The 13,809-nt window shown below is 36.5% G+C and overlaps 1 protein-coding gene across 3 annotated transcripts in view; it reads right to left on the reverse strand.

Annotated features, from left to right (window-relative positions):
• Nucleotides 1-13,809, reverse strand: part of ntn1b (netrin 1b) — a 54,851-nt gene that overhangs the window by 38,056 nt on the left and 2,986 nt on the right. The gene's annotated exons all lie outside the window — the stretch shown is intronic.

Here is a 13,809-nt window from a genome sequence, read left to right on the forward strand (position 1 = left end):
GATTTATCTACGAGTTTTGCCTGTTTGTTTTCATAAACGCAACACACCCATTGAGTAATTGGTGATTAATTTGCAGCACTTTAATTTTTCTTTACATGTACAGTGTTAAGAGTGTGAGAGCAGCTGCAAATCTCAGGGAACAGTCAACCTGCCAACGGAGCTGTTGCGCTGTAACTTTGTAGCAAGAGTGGCCTTAGGAAACGTCAGATGCTTTTCCAATTCAAATGAAAACATCCTGTCCAATTAAGACATCTAACATCAAGGAATATAGAAATCTTGCAGGATCCATACCCAAGATTTAACATGTCTAATTGGACTTTTACTGATGTTCCTGTAGCTTAACTAGTATAGCATGATGACGCTAGCAAAGCCAAGGTTATGGGGTTTGTTTCCCAGGGAGTGCTTGAGCAGGGTTGTGCACCATTCAGAATTTAATTGAGAATGTTTTGAGGTAGCAAAAGGGATGGGGAATTGTAATTAGAATGAGACTAATAATTCGAAGAAATGCAGAAATTAAATTGTAATTAAAAGGCAAACTTTGAATGTTGAGGAACAATGTGAAACAAGGCCTGACAAAGCCTTGTTTGAAAGTTTTGAAAAAAATCTAAAAAGAAGCTTAAAATCTTCAAGCTTGTATGCAGATTGATGCGTTGCTTTGAAGTACAATTCAACAAATGCCTCTTCATTTCAATTAATTTAGCAGAATTCATTCTGCTACTGAGAAATTCTGGTACTTTGCATGAAATTGCATGTTGCATTGCCAACAGTTGTGAAATCCAGTGAATTGGAAATCCAACTACATGAATCGGATATCGAAATTTCTGATTGGCAAGTACAATGTATTTGAGACTGTGACTGTAATTCTCCCAGTTCATGCATTTGTCAGATTGGCTTTTATTTCAAGACATATTTTATCTTGATACTGTCTGTACTTCCAGAGAAATCAACCCATTGCCTTGTTGGTACCATATTCTATCAAGTTGAGCAACAGGAACACCTTATGATCCAGCATAAACATTATCATAGTTTTTTTTACAGTTAACGTAAGTTTTGCTTGGATTTCTCACGTTTTTAAAGTCTGTTCTTCTTTGTATTTACTGTATTACCCTGAGTAAATGTTCCTTCAGTCATTCAGTAAACTTCAATAAAATATCTCATGTTGTCTCAGAGTTGAAAGCTGAAGACAAGTGGAACTGGTGGAATGGAAAAAAATTATAGATTGGAGCTGAGTGCAAAAGATAAAGACATTTGAAGCAGCACTGGACACCAGACGCTGAAGAATTTGGCAGGACTGGATAGGCTTCCCCATGGAACATAAATCAGTTTGAAAGAGGGGGACCGCAATGTGAGCGCTTCCCATCTTTTTGGCATTCCTTCTGTTTTTCGAGCCTATGTAAATCATCCTCACGACAGGCCCGGGCTGCAGATGTGTGGCCAATCGGTTCCATCACAGCTGGAGTCTGGGGTCCAAATCCCAAATGATCCGTAAATAGGAATCTCCCTCGGATCACGCTGTGATGTGGCACGGGACGGAGGGATTGTGCTTTTCCACTGCAGGTGTCGTCACTCTGTTCTCATTGTCTCTGACCAGCTGAGATTTACAGCCCTTGAACGGCACTACGAAGCCTCATTGACGCTGCGTTACTGGAATGCAGCTCCACGCTGAGGAAAGGCCTCCGTGATGAGCTTTACAAGGTGTGCAGTTGATGTGGATGATTGAAAGGCAATGAATGACTACAGTGTGCTTAACTTAGGTATTAATTTTCAGTGTGAATTCAGAAGGGATGCAAGCCTATCAAGACTTGTATTTGTCAATATTGGATATTGTGGATGCTCATTTCGCTAACTATTTTAATTTCAACTACTCAACCATTTTATCAACTTCATCTCAAAATTAGGTCCAACAGTCATATTTCATACTGTACATGATAATATTGTGATGCATAAATTCACTTAATTATTAATAACATTGGTTTGACATTGACAAAAACTATTAATTTGAGTTATTTAGAGTGTTTTCTTAAGGAGATGGATGTTGAATTGCAATTTAGTAAAATGCTTAGAATATTAATTCTGGTAATGAGAAAACAGAGCTTGGATGCATTTTAATTCTGTTTGGATAAAAGCGACTGCCAAATGCATAAATGATTTTGCAGGTGCAGTATACTATTAATTACAGTAATCTATATAGATGCATTAAAAAACAAACTTAAATGAGCATGTTACAGTTCTGCTACACCTAAAAGTCACACATTTGGGGCATACAATTAATAATTTTTACAACATGCAATTTATTGAAACATTGGCATTTTGATGGATACTTGCATAAAATTGCATTTTGTTAATTAGTGTTTTTTACCACGTTTTTTTAAATTAGCCATTTATTGGTTAACATCCATAGCATTGAATATGCTTTCACTTGTGCTTTAAATTTTACGTTTGCACCGGTTTTCCTCCAAAATCTGCACAGAATATGCAGGAAAAAGTCCTTTAATGTCTCAGCGCACAAGAATGTGGGTCATATCATGGGGTCATATCATGTGGAATCAAATTTTCCTTGATCTGTTAAGATTTTTAAAAAAGAGAGTTTAATGGACTTTGAAAACATAATGTAATTTCAGAACTCAAAACATCAGTGGAAAAAGTATTTTATTGAAGCTATAAGCTGCAAAAAAAAAAGGCTTGTTCCAAAATGGAACTCGTAATGAAAAAAATGACATGATATGACCCCTTTAAGGTCTTAGCCATTTGTATTATAGCATGCAAGTGCTCTGTTTTTACCATTTAAGTCTATTACAATAAGGAGCTATAGCAAAAAAGGGCAATACTAGGAGATGTAGCTACATATCCATAAGCTAAACCCAACTAACTGCAAACAAAGAATATGAAGGTGTGTCTAGAGCTATTAATTAAAAGTTTGCCTGAGGAACAGAGAGCAATGGCCTGCTGTCAGTCAGACTCAATTATAGAAGCACCAAGAAAATGAGATGAATCTCTGAGGCTGGAGGTGTATTTTCAGTAGACGCCACAGCGGGCTGAACCTCAACCAATCTGCCACACGCTCTAGCTGCAGTTACCCCACCGCGGACAAGAAGCCGAGTAGCAGAGCTGTAAATTACAAACTTCAGGAGGCCATTCATCCTAACTGTGCTTTGACTGTTTTGTTGCAGGCCTGTCGTACATAACACTACAAACTCCTCCTGACATATGTTGAATTGTGTGACTTATATAGCCTCTACACGTAGTATCGGCACTTCTATATGTTAATCTAAATAAATATTTAATAGGGATGCACCGATATGAAAACCATTGCCGATACCGATAACCGATAAATCTTTATATTTGAAAGCCGATAACTGATATTTTGGCTGATAAATCTAAACCCAAATTTTTCTATAATTTTTGAGAGCCTGATTACAAAATCAAAAGTCTCACCATTAAAATCCATGTCCCAAACACACAATTATAATGTTTTCATTATAATTTTAGGTAGCCTATATGACAGATTTGCGATACGCATGTTGGACTTTACTGTATTTTCCTTTATTCAAGTGATTCCAATCATATTTCAAGCAATTCAAAACCATCATGGCGAACAGTGCACATCTGAAGGAAAAATCATTATTTTTCTGCTTTAATATATGAAGAGTTCAGATGCAAAAGCCTCTAAGTGCCATCTGAAATATTCTTCTAAAATGATCATTTTTATCAAGCTTGTATATTTAAGTTTAGTAATTTCACTTAATTGGCAATGAAAATGACCTATTAATTGTCATTTAAGTGAAATTACTAAACTTAAATATACGAGCTTGATAAAAATGATCATTCTAGAAGAATATTTCAGATGGCACTTAGAGGCTTTTGCATCTGAACTCTTCATATATAAATATATATATATAACATTAAAAATGAATATGGTAGCATCCCTAATATATCGATATATCGTGCATTCCTAATATGTATTTAAAAATAATAAATCTGATCACTTCTAAAAGTAACAGCACCCATCTTTAACAAGCCATTATGTTTTCAGCTAGCACCATTATTTGTTATAACATGAAATGGCAACTGTGTAAAGAAAGCCTAGCCGCACTGTGCCACATACAGCACACTTTATAATGAGACACACTTGTAGCTAGGTGGCTTCCAGCAACAGGGTGGGAAAGGAAGAGGGAGAGAGCTTCCTGCTGTGAGCCAGAAGTGTGTTGTCCCAGGAAACACACTATAGCCAATTGCATCCTGAGCAAGAGAGCACACACAATGATCTGACATGCGCAACTGTTTGTCTGGTAACCCTTGGAAACACCAACATGCAATATGTCATCATCGCTCTCGGACCGGCTTTCCGCATCTGTCAACACGATGTGGCGCATCAGCTCCATGGAATATCTGAAGTGTTTGGAACATCAAATGAGTTGTAGATTCGAAAATTTGCACTGTATGTGTAAGTGGCACATCATTACTTCAGCATGCCTATTAACAAGGTGCAGTATTAACACACTGGAAGTAGTTGACTTTTAAGCTGTATACATGTTTGTGGGCTGTACATGCATTCAAGTTTGGGGTATTTATAGTGTATAAGAGTGTGCTAAGGAAACGGCGAGTGTTTTAGCTGGAGCAGCTGTTGAGTGATCTTGACGTTTGTGTTTTGTTGTGTCGAACACAGGACACAGAATTCACTCCGTTTCCCATTAGAGAGTGTAGAGGGCAAATAGCATATCTCAACAGAGATATCCTGCGGAAATAGAGCTTGCTATCTGGACAAATATACCAGTAATAGGGCTCCAGACTTTGGCGTGATTTGAAAAATCTCCAGCTAAACGCTTCGCTTACACAGGAAGGATTCACCAGTTTCCAAAAAGTATGTTTTTCTGTATTCATTTACTGAACAGAAAAATGATGTTCCACACTGAAAGTGAAATGCTGACGTGAAGTGATGAAAGTTATGATCTAGTGGGATGTAGTGAGTGTATTCATCAGTATAGGTGGAATACCAGTCAAATTTAAGGTAAAACTTTTTATCAATAGTCCACTTTAGACATTCAACGTTTTTTTTGCAATTACATATTAACTAACTCTCATTAGAGTATTAATAGACTGTCTGCTTAATATCTGCTAACATTTTATTTTGATGCTCACCAACAAACATTCAACTTATTCTACTGACCTGAACCCTACCTAACCCTATCTAACAGTCTACTAACAGTCTAATACTCTAATGAGAGTTAGCTGACATGTAGTTGCAAAGTTATTTATAGTCAGTATAGAATGTCTACAGTGGGCCATTGAAATGAAAGTGTAACCAAATATAAAAACCTAAATCTTTCCAGATTTGTTACATCTTTCCCCATTTTAAACCATTTTTCTGCAGATGTAACCCAAGGCTGATGGATAAAATTATCAATAATCTAATAACTATTGAACCATCTGTATTTAACATCCGTATGTGATGTATTTCAGAGTGAAATTTGTTTTCTTGAAATAAATAACATACGGAATTTAAATGCATTGCAAATGTTTCATTTTACTTGCACAACCAGTAAGCCGCAAATACACAGCAATGATCCCAAACTTGTTTTACAGACAGAAATCTGATCTTCTAAGATGGTACAATATGCAGAAAAGTAATTGTGGCTTGAAATTGCCTCTACTTTCTGACAGTATAAAAGTATGCCTGAGTCATCTCTCAACAGCCAATGACAGAAGACCTTCATCCATCATTTCCTCCTCATTGGCAGCCATTGCGCAGATGTAGTCATGATTGGAATGCATTCATTTCTGCTTTTGCCATTGATGTTGCTTGTAGTGACTGTAACAGCAGTGTTGGGAAGGCTGGTTTGAAGCTACTCATCATTTAAAGTAAGTCAGCTACAGTCAAGCTAAATGTCAGCTTTCCTAGCAGATTGATCTGAAAGGAATTTGGGGCAATTGGCTAAAAAAAAAGAAAAAAAAGTGTGTATTAGTAAAGGAATCTGATCATCTGTGTGTTTCTAACCCTGGCTTGGTCATGTGGCGGCACAAAACGTTTTTTGGCGGCGTGTCCATTGTGTTAAGTCGTGAAGCATGAATTCTGTTGGTGTGTGCCAGTGTGTGTAATCCAAAAAAGTGTGTGTGTGTGTGTGTGTGTGTGTGTGTGTGTGTGTGTGTGTGTGTGTGTGTGTGTGTGTGTGTGTGTGTGTGTGTGTGTGTGTGTGTGTGTGTGTGTGTGTGTGTGTGTGTGTGTGTGTGTGTGTGTGTGTGTGTGTGTGTGTGTGTGTGTGTGTGTGTGTGTGTGAGAGAGAGAGAGAGAGAGAGAGAGAGAGAGAGAGAGAGAGAGAGCAGAAAATGTGTCCATTTACTCTAGCATTCATTATTCCACCTTTTCTCTCTCTAGCTCAGGGTGGTCCTGCCTTTAGCCAGGGGCGCTATCACAAATGCAGGCCATAAAGATTCAAACCTGCACAGCAAAACCAATAGAAACATGCATCTCACCATGCACAAGCAGATTTTTGACTTTCTCACACTTACACAACTATGCAAGACCATTTAACCTCAAATTACATGTTTACTTCTGAGCTGCTGTTGTGTTTGTCCACTGAAACAATGTGAGCTCGGTCAACATATATGCGTCATCGAGAGCCAATGATTTTGTCTGAGCTATATAAAAAAAAACGTATTATTTTTTATTTGTCTTATCGTATAATTTTAGTTTAGAATGAGTAAAGCTGTTTGTTGTTAGGATGACAAAAAGTTGTAAAAGTTAAATTTTTAGGCTGCCCTACCTCAGCAGTCTAACAGCACTCATCAATGTAAAAATGATCAAGATGGCCAATCAAATCAAAGAAGGCAGGTCTTACTGTTTTACTGTCACTGTCACATCGCAACGTGAGTTTTTTACGATAGAAATGTTCAGCGGCCGATGCAAGTGATGCAAATTTACCCGTTTTGAATTGAAAATATGTGATCATGATTCATAAATGAATGTGACGACACAAGAAACATTTGCGTTTTTGACACAATAGATATACATAGTGAATGTGTGCACATTTTAAAATAAAATATTCAAGTTTAAACTGAATACTTCATAAATACAAATATACCTAGAACTTATTTTTTACCATTCTTATTTATTTCCTTAAATCTTATTTAATCCCGGGTCAGCAAATGTCATCAGTTTAATTCAATATTTAGGCATATGGTGTGTTTAAATACTTAAATTATGCTTAAGTTACTTTTTAAGTTACATGTGAACATGTGGTTTATAATGAGTTAATGGGTGATTATGTGGAAGGCTGAAGACAGATATATTAGCCTACTCTAAATAAATACTCCAATTTAATAAATGAGACTTAAAATGGATTAAACCTTAATAAAGACTTGTTTAAGATCATATTTAATCAAGTTTTTTTTTTTAAATGTGTGTGTGTATGTTTTTATGTTTTGTTTTGTTGTTCATTAGCCTATGGTTATTGGCCTATCAAAATACAAAAAAATGCTCAAATATGGGCTGTTTTATTTGCCTGGCCTATACAGTATATCCATGTCATTCATTCAGTATCATAGTAAATATCAAAGCGACATGGTATTACCATTTGATATCCATACTGTACTAGGGTACAATGCTGCCACAGAACCATTTTATTAAATTCCAGCATTTCACAGATGATGTTTCATTTTCCCAAAACAAGTGTATTTCAAAAGTGACATCATCACAGGACCTGAAAACTGCCGGAAAGCTTTGGCAAGAGTTTCAACCCCCGGGATGAAACACCGGCACAGACATCCAAAAAGAGATTCAAATAATACCCAAAAGGCCGATCGCAAATATACACTGACTGACAGGGGATTCAAAACATAAATATTAGTGGGGAAACAAGCAGAAGGCCAAAGCAAGCAGACCCTTCCACCAGAAAATGGACCACCTCTCCTAACCAGCCTCTAAACCCAGGATATATCGTGTTTTCTCTGAACTCCCATAAAGCCAAACAAAGCCTTTTGGCTCATAAGTCAAGTGTGTTTTGAATTATGAGCTCAACAAATCAAAATCCCTAAAACATGGAGCTCTTTGCCCAGAGGACTGCAGATACACTCGGGTTTGGATTTTGAAATCCTAAAATGCATCCCTTTTGTGTTTTCTTTGTCTTGTTCTGTTTTGGTTTTTTTTTTCTTAACCGCAAGAGCACAATCCTGCGATCCTACAGTTTTGGTTTGTCAAACAATGCTTGTGGTTTAGAGGATGTTTTTTAAAATGGCTATAAATAAATGAAATGTTACATTAAAGGCTTATTCTGTAGAAGACAAAAATAGCATAAAAACTGTAAGTAAGAGCATAAATATTATAGAGCCATTGTTTTTTGCTTTTTGTTTTTACTTGTGAGCAAACCCATATCTCTAAGTGTTAAACTACAGTGCATAACTTGTGTTGAGGAGAGATGTCACAACTAACTTGGTGGATAAAGTAGGCAAAAAATCCTATAGACTTGCACTGAAGGAGGGACCTACTTTGGAGTAGTAAGCCTGAAAAACCTTAGCAAACATAACAACGAAGCATTTAGAACACTTTGCAACCACATAGCAACACCTTGGCAACAGCCTAGCATTATGGCGGCTCATATTTTCTTCTGAAATCGAGTTGTCTTTTCAAGAAGTAGCAATGGCAAATCTTAATACACTACAGATTATTTCGGTTTTCTGTTCTGATGCAAATGTCCAACAGTCATCTTGAGAATTGAATGGTTTAACCTGAGTGAGTCATCGTCGAGTCATCTGACTACAGGGTCCCGCAGGGGTATATCAGGAGATGTGTGAGTTTACATGTATTCAGGGTCAGTAGCAGCTCTAAAGGACTGACCAGCAGCCCACCTGCTTCTGATTAGCAGCTCTTTCTCTCTTTCTCCTCTGCATGTTTTCATTTTTGTGGTTTCATTTTCTTTTCATTTAGGAAAAAGGATCACACCGAGGTAGTTTTATGAGATTTGAACAATTTCATTTCCTGTTTTTAACAAATAACTTTTGATTTTCTTGAGGCACGTAACACAAAGTCATAATCAATTTGTCCATCCGCAAATTGCTGCGTTGCAAGAAAAAAATCAGTGCCAATCAGAGGATATGATTGTAGTTATGAGTAGAAGGATTTTGGACCAATCAGATTTCACAGTAGGTGGGGGTGTACTCATTTACATTTTATGCATTTGGCAAAGCGACTTACACTGCATTTAAGGTGTACATTTAAACACTTACACGAACATGCATTAGTGTTGTCAAAAGTACCGACTTCGGTACCAAGTCGGCACTGAAATTTAAAAAAGTTTATTTCACACCTCTGATTGGCCATTGTGTTAATCCGCTCATCAGATATGTCTGTGATTGGCTACAATGATCTACACAAGGGAGCGTCTGAAAGTGTTTTGAAAGCGGGAAAAGCGTTGAAAGGCACAAGCAGGCGTCTATCAGCAGACCGTCTATAAATGCGATTTATATTTACAACATGTTTTTGAAGCGCTGATCATTACAGCCAATCACAGACATATCCGATGAGCGCGTGGGTACAATGGCCAATCAGAGGTGTTTACGATTCCGCTCAACAGCGCTCAAAGCGACTTGGTACCGAAGTCAGTACTTTTGACAACACTAACATGCATACTGTCTGAGTAGGTACTATGTTTGTATACTATATTTTACTATAGGTACTTCATGGACGTTAAAAAAATCCGTTTTCTAGGCTAATATGGGTGGTATGAATAAAATCCAGACGTACTACATCCGCCATGTTGTCAGTTCACTGTCATTCACAAATCCTCTCCCGTGGCCCAATGAGATAATAAAGTGTTCATTGTCCACACTTCAGAATCTCTCCTGAAGTAGTAGGTCATCCGGGAACTTTTCACCTATTTGGACCTACTACTCTGTTGGCGTACTGCTTTTCTCATACTACAGGGAAATATTTGATTTCAGACACAGCATTAGTGCTTTCCCTGGGAATCGAACCCATGACCTTGGCGTTGCTAGCGCCATGCTTTATTGTCTGAGCTTTTTACTTTAGTGGGATGCTGAAGCAATGGAAAACCGGTAACTGATAAAAAAAAAAGTTGTTAAAAAAAAGTTATAAGCTGCTAAAATGAAAATTGTTCCTGAAGCCTCATTTAAACACACATGAGGAACTGAAAGTCATTGTTTTCTGCAGGGGGACCCGAGAGGTCTTATGACATCATCCTTTTGCACAATTCTTTCATCAGACTTATGGTCCGGCAACACCACTGAGAAACCCACAGATGGTCCACAGACTTCGAGCAGCTCTTCATGGTAGCCCAGAAATCTGCTCACGGTTCCTGTTAGTCTGCTCACATCACAGCAGGCCAAAAACACAACGACTCAGAGGACCAGAGTGGAACAATGCACAGAGATCCAACGGCAAGACAATTCCAGCCGTCTGCTCTGTGTCAAGGGCTGCGACGCACGTCTGGCTCAATCAGGTTCCACCCGCGGGTCAACTTGCTTATGTGAACATTTAGTCAATGACAACATTTTGTCTAAACTACATTTACATTCAAACTACACGGCACAATGAAAACCTCCTGCCTGCTGAAGACATATTTATGCACAATAAAAATTGACTGAGAAATTTTCAGCTTTTATCAAAAGAGATTTTATCACTGTAGTCTTTTTAAATCTACAGTAGATGAGCTGCCTTGTGGGATATATTACATGCAATGGCACATTTAGTTTTTTAAACCACACAAAAATTGTCAGTCAAAAACATGTTCATGTACAGTAAGTGATGATCTTTCTGAGGGATCTTAAGTCAAGCGCAGATTATTTCAAAATATTTTCTTGATATCACTACTCATATCTTACAAAGATGCACAGTTCACATACCAAGCTCTGAACGTACTCTGAAAACTCCAGTATAGTATACTGTGATCTCTAACAATTTGAAACAGTTTATGAAAGGAAAAATGCATCAAAACGCTTTTTATGCACGTGATTTTTGAGGAGGCGCCAGTGTCAAAACATTTTTTTGACCAAAAACCTTTTTTTAAACTGAAGAGTTCAGAAGTGCCATCTGAAATTTTCTTCTAGAATGATTATTTTTATCTAGCTTGTATATTTAAGTTCAGTAAATTCACTTAAATGGCAATGAAAATTACCTATTAATTGTCATTTAAGTGAAATTACTGAACTTACATATATGAGCTTGATAAAAATGATCATTCTAGAAGAAAATTTCAGATGGCACTTAGAGGCTTTTGCATCTGAACTCTTCATATTTCGTGTAGCACAATTGTCCATCTGAAACAAAGCATCTTGATTAGATGTACACATGCAAATGAATGATTTCTGTCACAGCATATCAGAGCTTTTTTAAATAATTGCATTTTTCAAAAATGCATGCAAAGCATGTTTAAAAGTTTAAAAATGTACGCACACGTTTGAATGATGGATCTGATTGTGAAATCCAAAAACTAATTTTAAACACTTTTTGTGTGACGATGATTTCGCATCATGTACAGACGAGATGTTTAACACGTATTTCCTATCAAATCATTTATAGAATTTATTGATAATATCAGTGACATTAATTTTAACCACTTTGAGGATAGACTTCCTGTTCTCTCATTAGGACGAACCATTGCCATCATGTGTGGCCATGAAACTAATTATATTCTCTATTCTTAAAATATTGTGGTGATATTTAATGCATTTCAAACAGCAAGACTTGTTTTAGTGTTTGCTAATGAACTAAGGTGAGATCTTTAAAGTTATCTATCAAGTTATATTATCATCAAAATGCACAATGTAATACATAATTATAAAATAAATACATTTATCTGTTCAACATGACATGTTTTTGTCTCTGTCTGATATGTGGTGATAATGGTTTTTTGCTCAGCATGTTTTTGCAAGTTTGGCAAGAATTGTACAGAACATACATCAATGCTGGAAGTATCTATCTAGATAACAATCCTATCATCCTGTGAACGCTACACTTAATTTCCCTCAAATACCTGCCTTGCCCACCTCATTCCACCGAGAAGAATGGAAAGAATCCGCACTGAGAGACTTAATCTTAACTATGAATCATTTGATCAAAGCAAGTCAATTCGTACCAGATGTAACAATCTCTTTGAAACTGTTTGAGACAAAACTTTTTGTCTTTTTTTTTTTGTTTTTTTTGTTTGTTTTTGGATTCTGTCACAGATCTCATTTACAGCTTCATCATCAAGCCTTCCTGTTCAGCTCTACATTGTCGTGTGCAAAAGCACACTGTGAGAAAACAGCTTCTGTCAGTCATCTCTCATATCATGATGGTGCCCTCATTCTCCATTCATGGGAACAAACTTTTATTTATAACCACAAGCCTACTGACACACATTCATTTGCCGCACAACAATGTTCGCATATGCGTGACGGCCATCTGTCAGGAGTGTTTCATATCTATTCACACATTTTTAATTTACTTTTTGACTTTGCCAAGTGACAACAACCTCATCAAATAAAGCCTTTGCTGACAGCTTGATGACTTTTGTTATGGAGTCGTGCTTAACACGGCATGGATGGAAGAGAGAAAATCTTTTTACGGCGGCAAACGTGACAGACCGTGAAAGCAACTTATCATGAAATTTAAAATCAGATGTTGATAAAACACCTGAAGCCCATTTTAAAATTGAGAAAGTGAGAAGAATCATCTGGTCTGCCCAAGTTCTTTCGCAATAACATCTTAATGCTCATATATCATTTTCTTCCTTGACTGGGGAAACTAACTTTTCATCTGGAAACAAGCAGTTTACTTTCAACTTACCAAAACAAACAACAAAACTTGATGTAATCTTTCCTTCAATCTGATAATGACACCTGCCTTGAAATAACACCACAAGCCTTTTCTCTCCCTCCAGAATGTTTCCTTCCACAGAATGGATGTTGAAAGGCACTTCCAAACTCAGTTACACCCACACCCATTGAACTGAATAGAACTATGGACACTGTAAAAAAAAAGTTGGATCATTTATGTGATTCAGATAACATCGTTTTTTGAGTTTCTGTTGATTTAACCAATCTCCTTCATTGTATTAACTATTTTTTATTTTATTTCAATGAACTAAAGATTTTAAGGCAACCCTGCAGGTTACTTACTTTTTTAAGTTAAACCAACAAAAACGTTTTACTGTGTAGATGTGAAAGATTTCAAGCTAAATTTGATTCAAAACAGCTGCAATAGGTTTGAAAATCAGATGATTTTCATTTAACTAAATGCAAGGAAATCCAATCAAATGTTACAAATCTAATCAAATGATTACTGTTGTAAGAGCAAAGATTATATAATATGCCTTATGTGGAGAACGTTACACATGGACATAGTCAGGTGAAATGTTGTTTCTAGTTCAATTTAGTTACTTTTTCTGAAGTATTCCTGGCATAAAATGTGAAGAAAAGGCACTGTAAAAATTATTGTTTGTTTAACTTAAAAAGTAAGTGACCTGGTTGCCTTAAAATTTAGAGTTAAATGGAGATTGGTTTAATCAACAGGAATTCAAAATATTGTTATCTGAGCCACATTAATTATCTAAGTTGATTTGACAAAAGAATAAATGTGATAATTCATGGAAATTTTTTCTCGCAAAAAAAGTTGCAATCTAAACTGATGTAGATATTTTAAATTAGATTGAATGCAGTTTATTTAGTGCATTGATAACAAACTGTTTCAGTAAAGCAGTGTGCAGTGTTTCAGGTCGGATATTAAAGTTCATACAACTCATAAGATTTTAAATCATAAGTTTGTAAGATTCTGTTTGCCGATAGAAAATGACATATGAATTGATTGCATGAAATTAA

This window comes from Leuciscus leuciscus, assembly GCF_965113295.1.
Source record: "Leuciscus leuciscus genome assembly, chromosome: 1".
Lineage (NCBI taxonomy): Eukaryota > Metazoa > Chordata > Actinopteri > Cypriniformes > Leuciscidae > Leuciscus > Leuciscus leuciscus.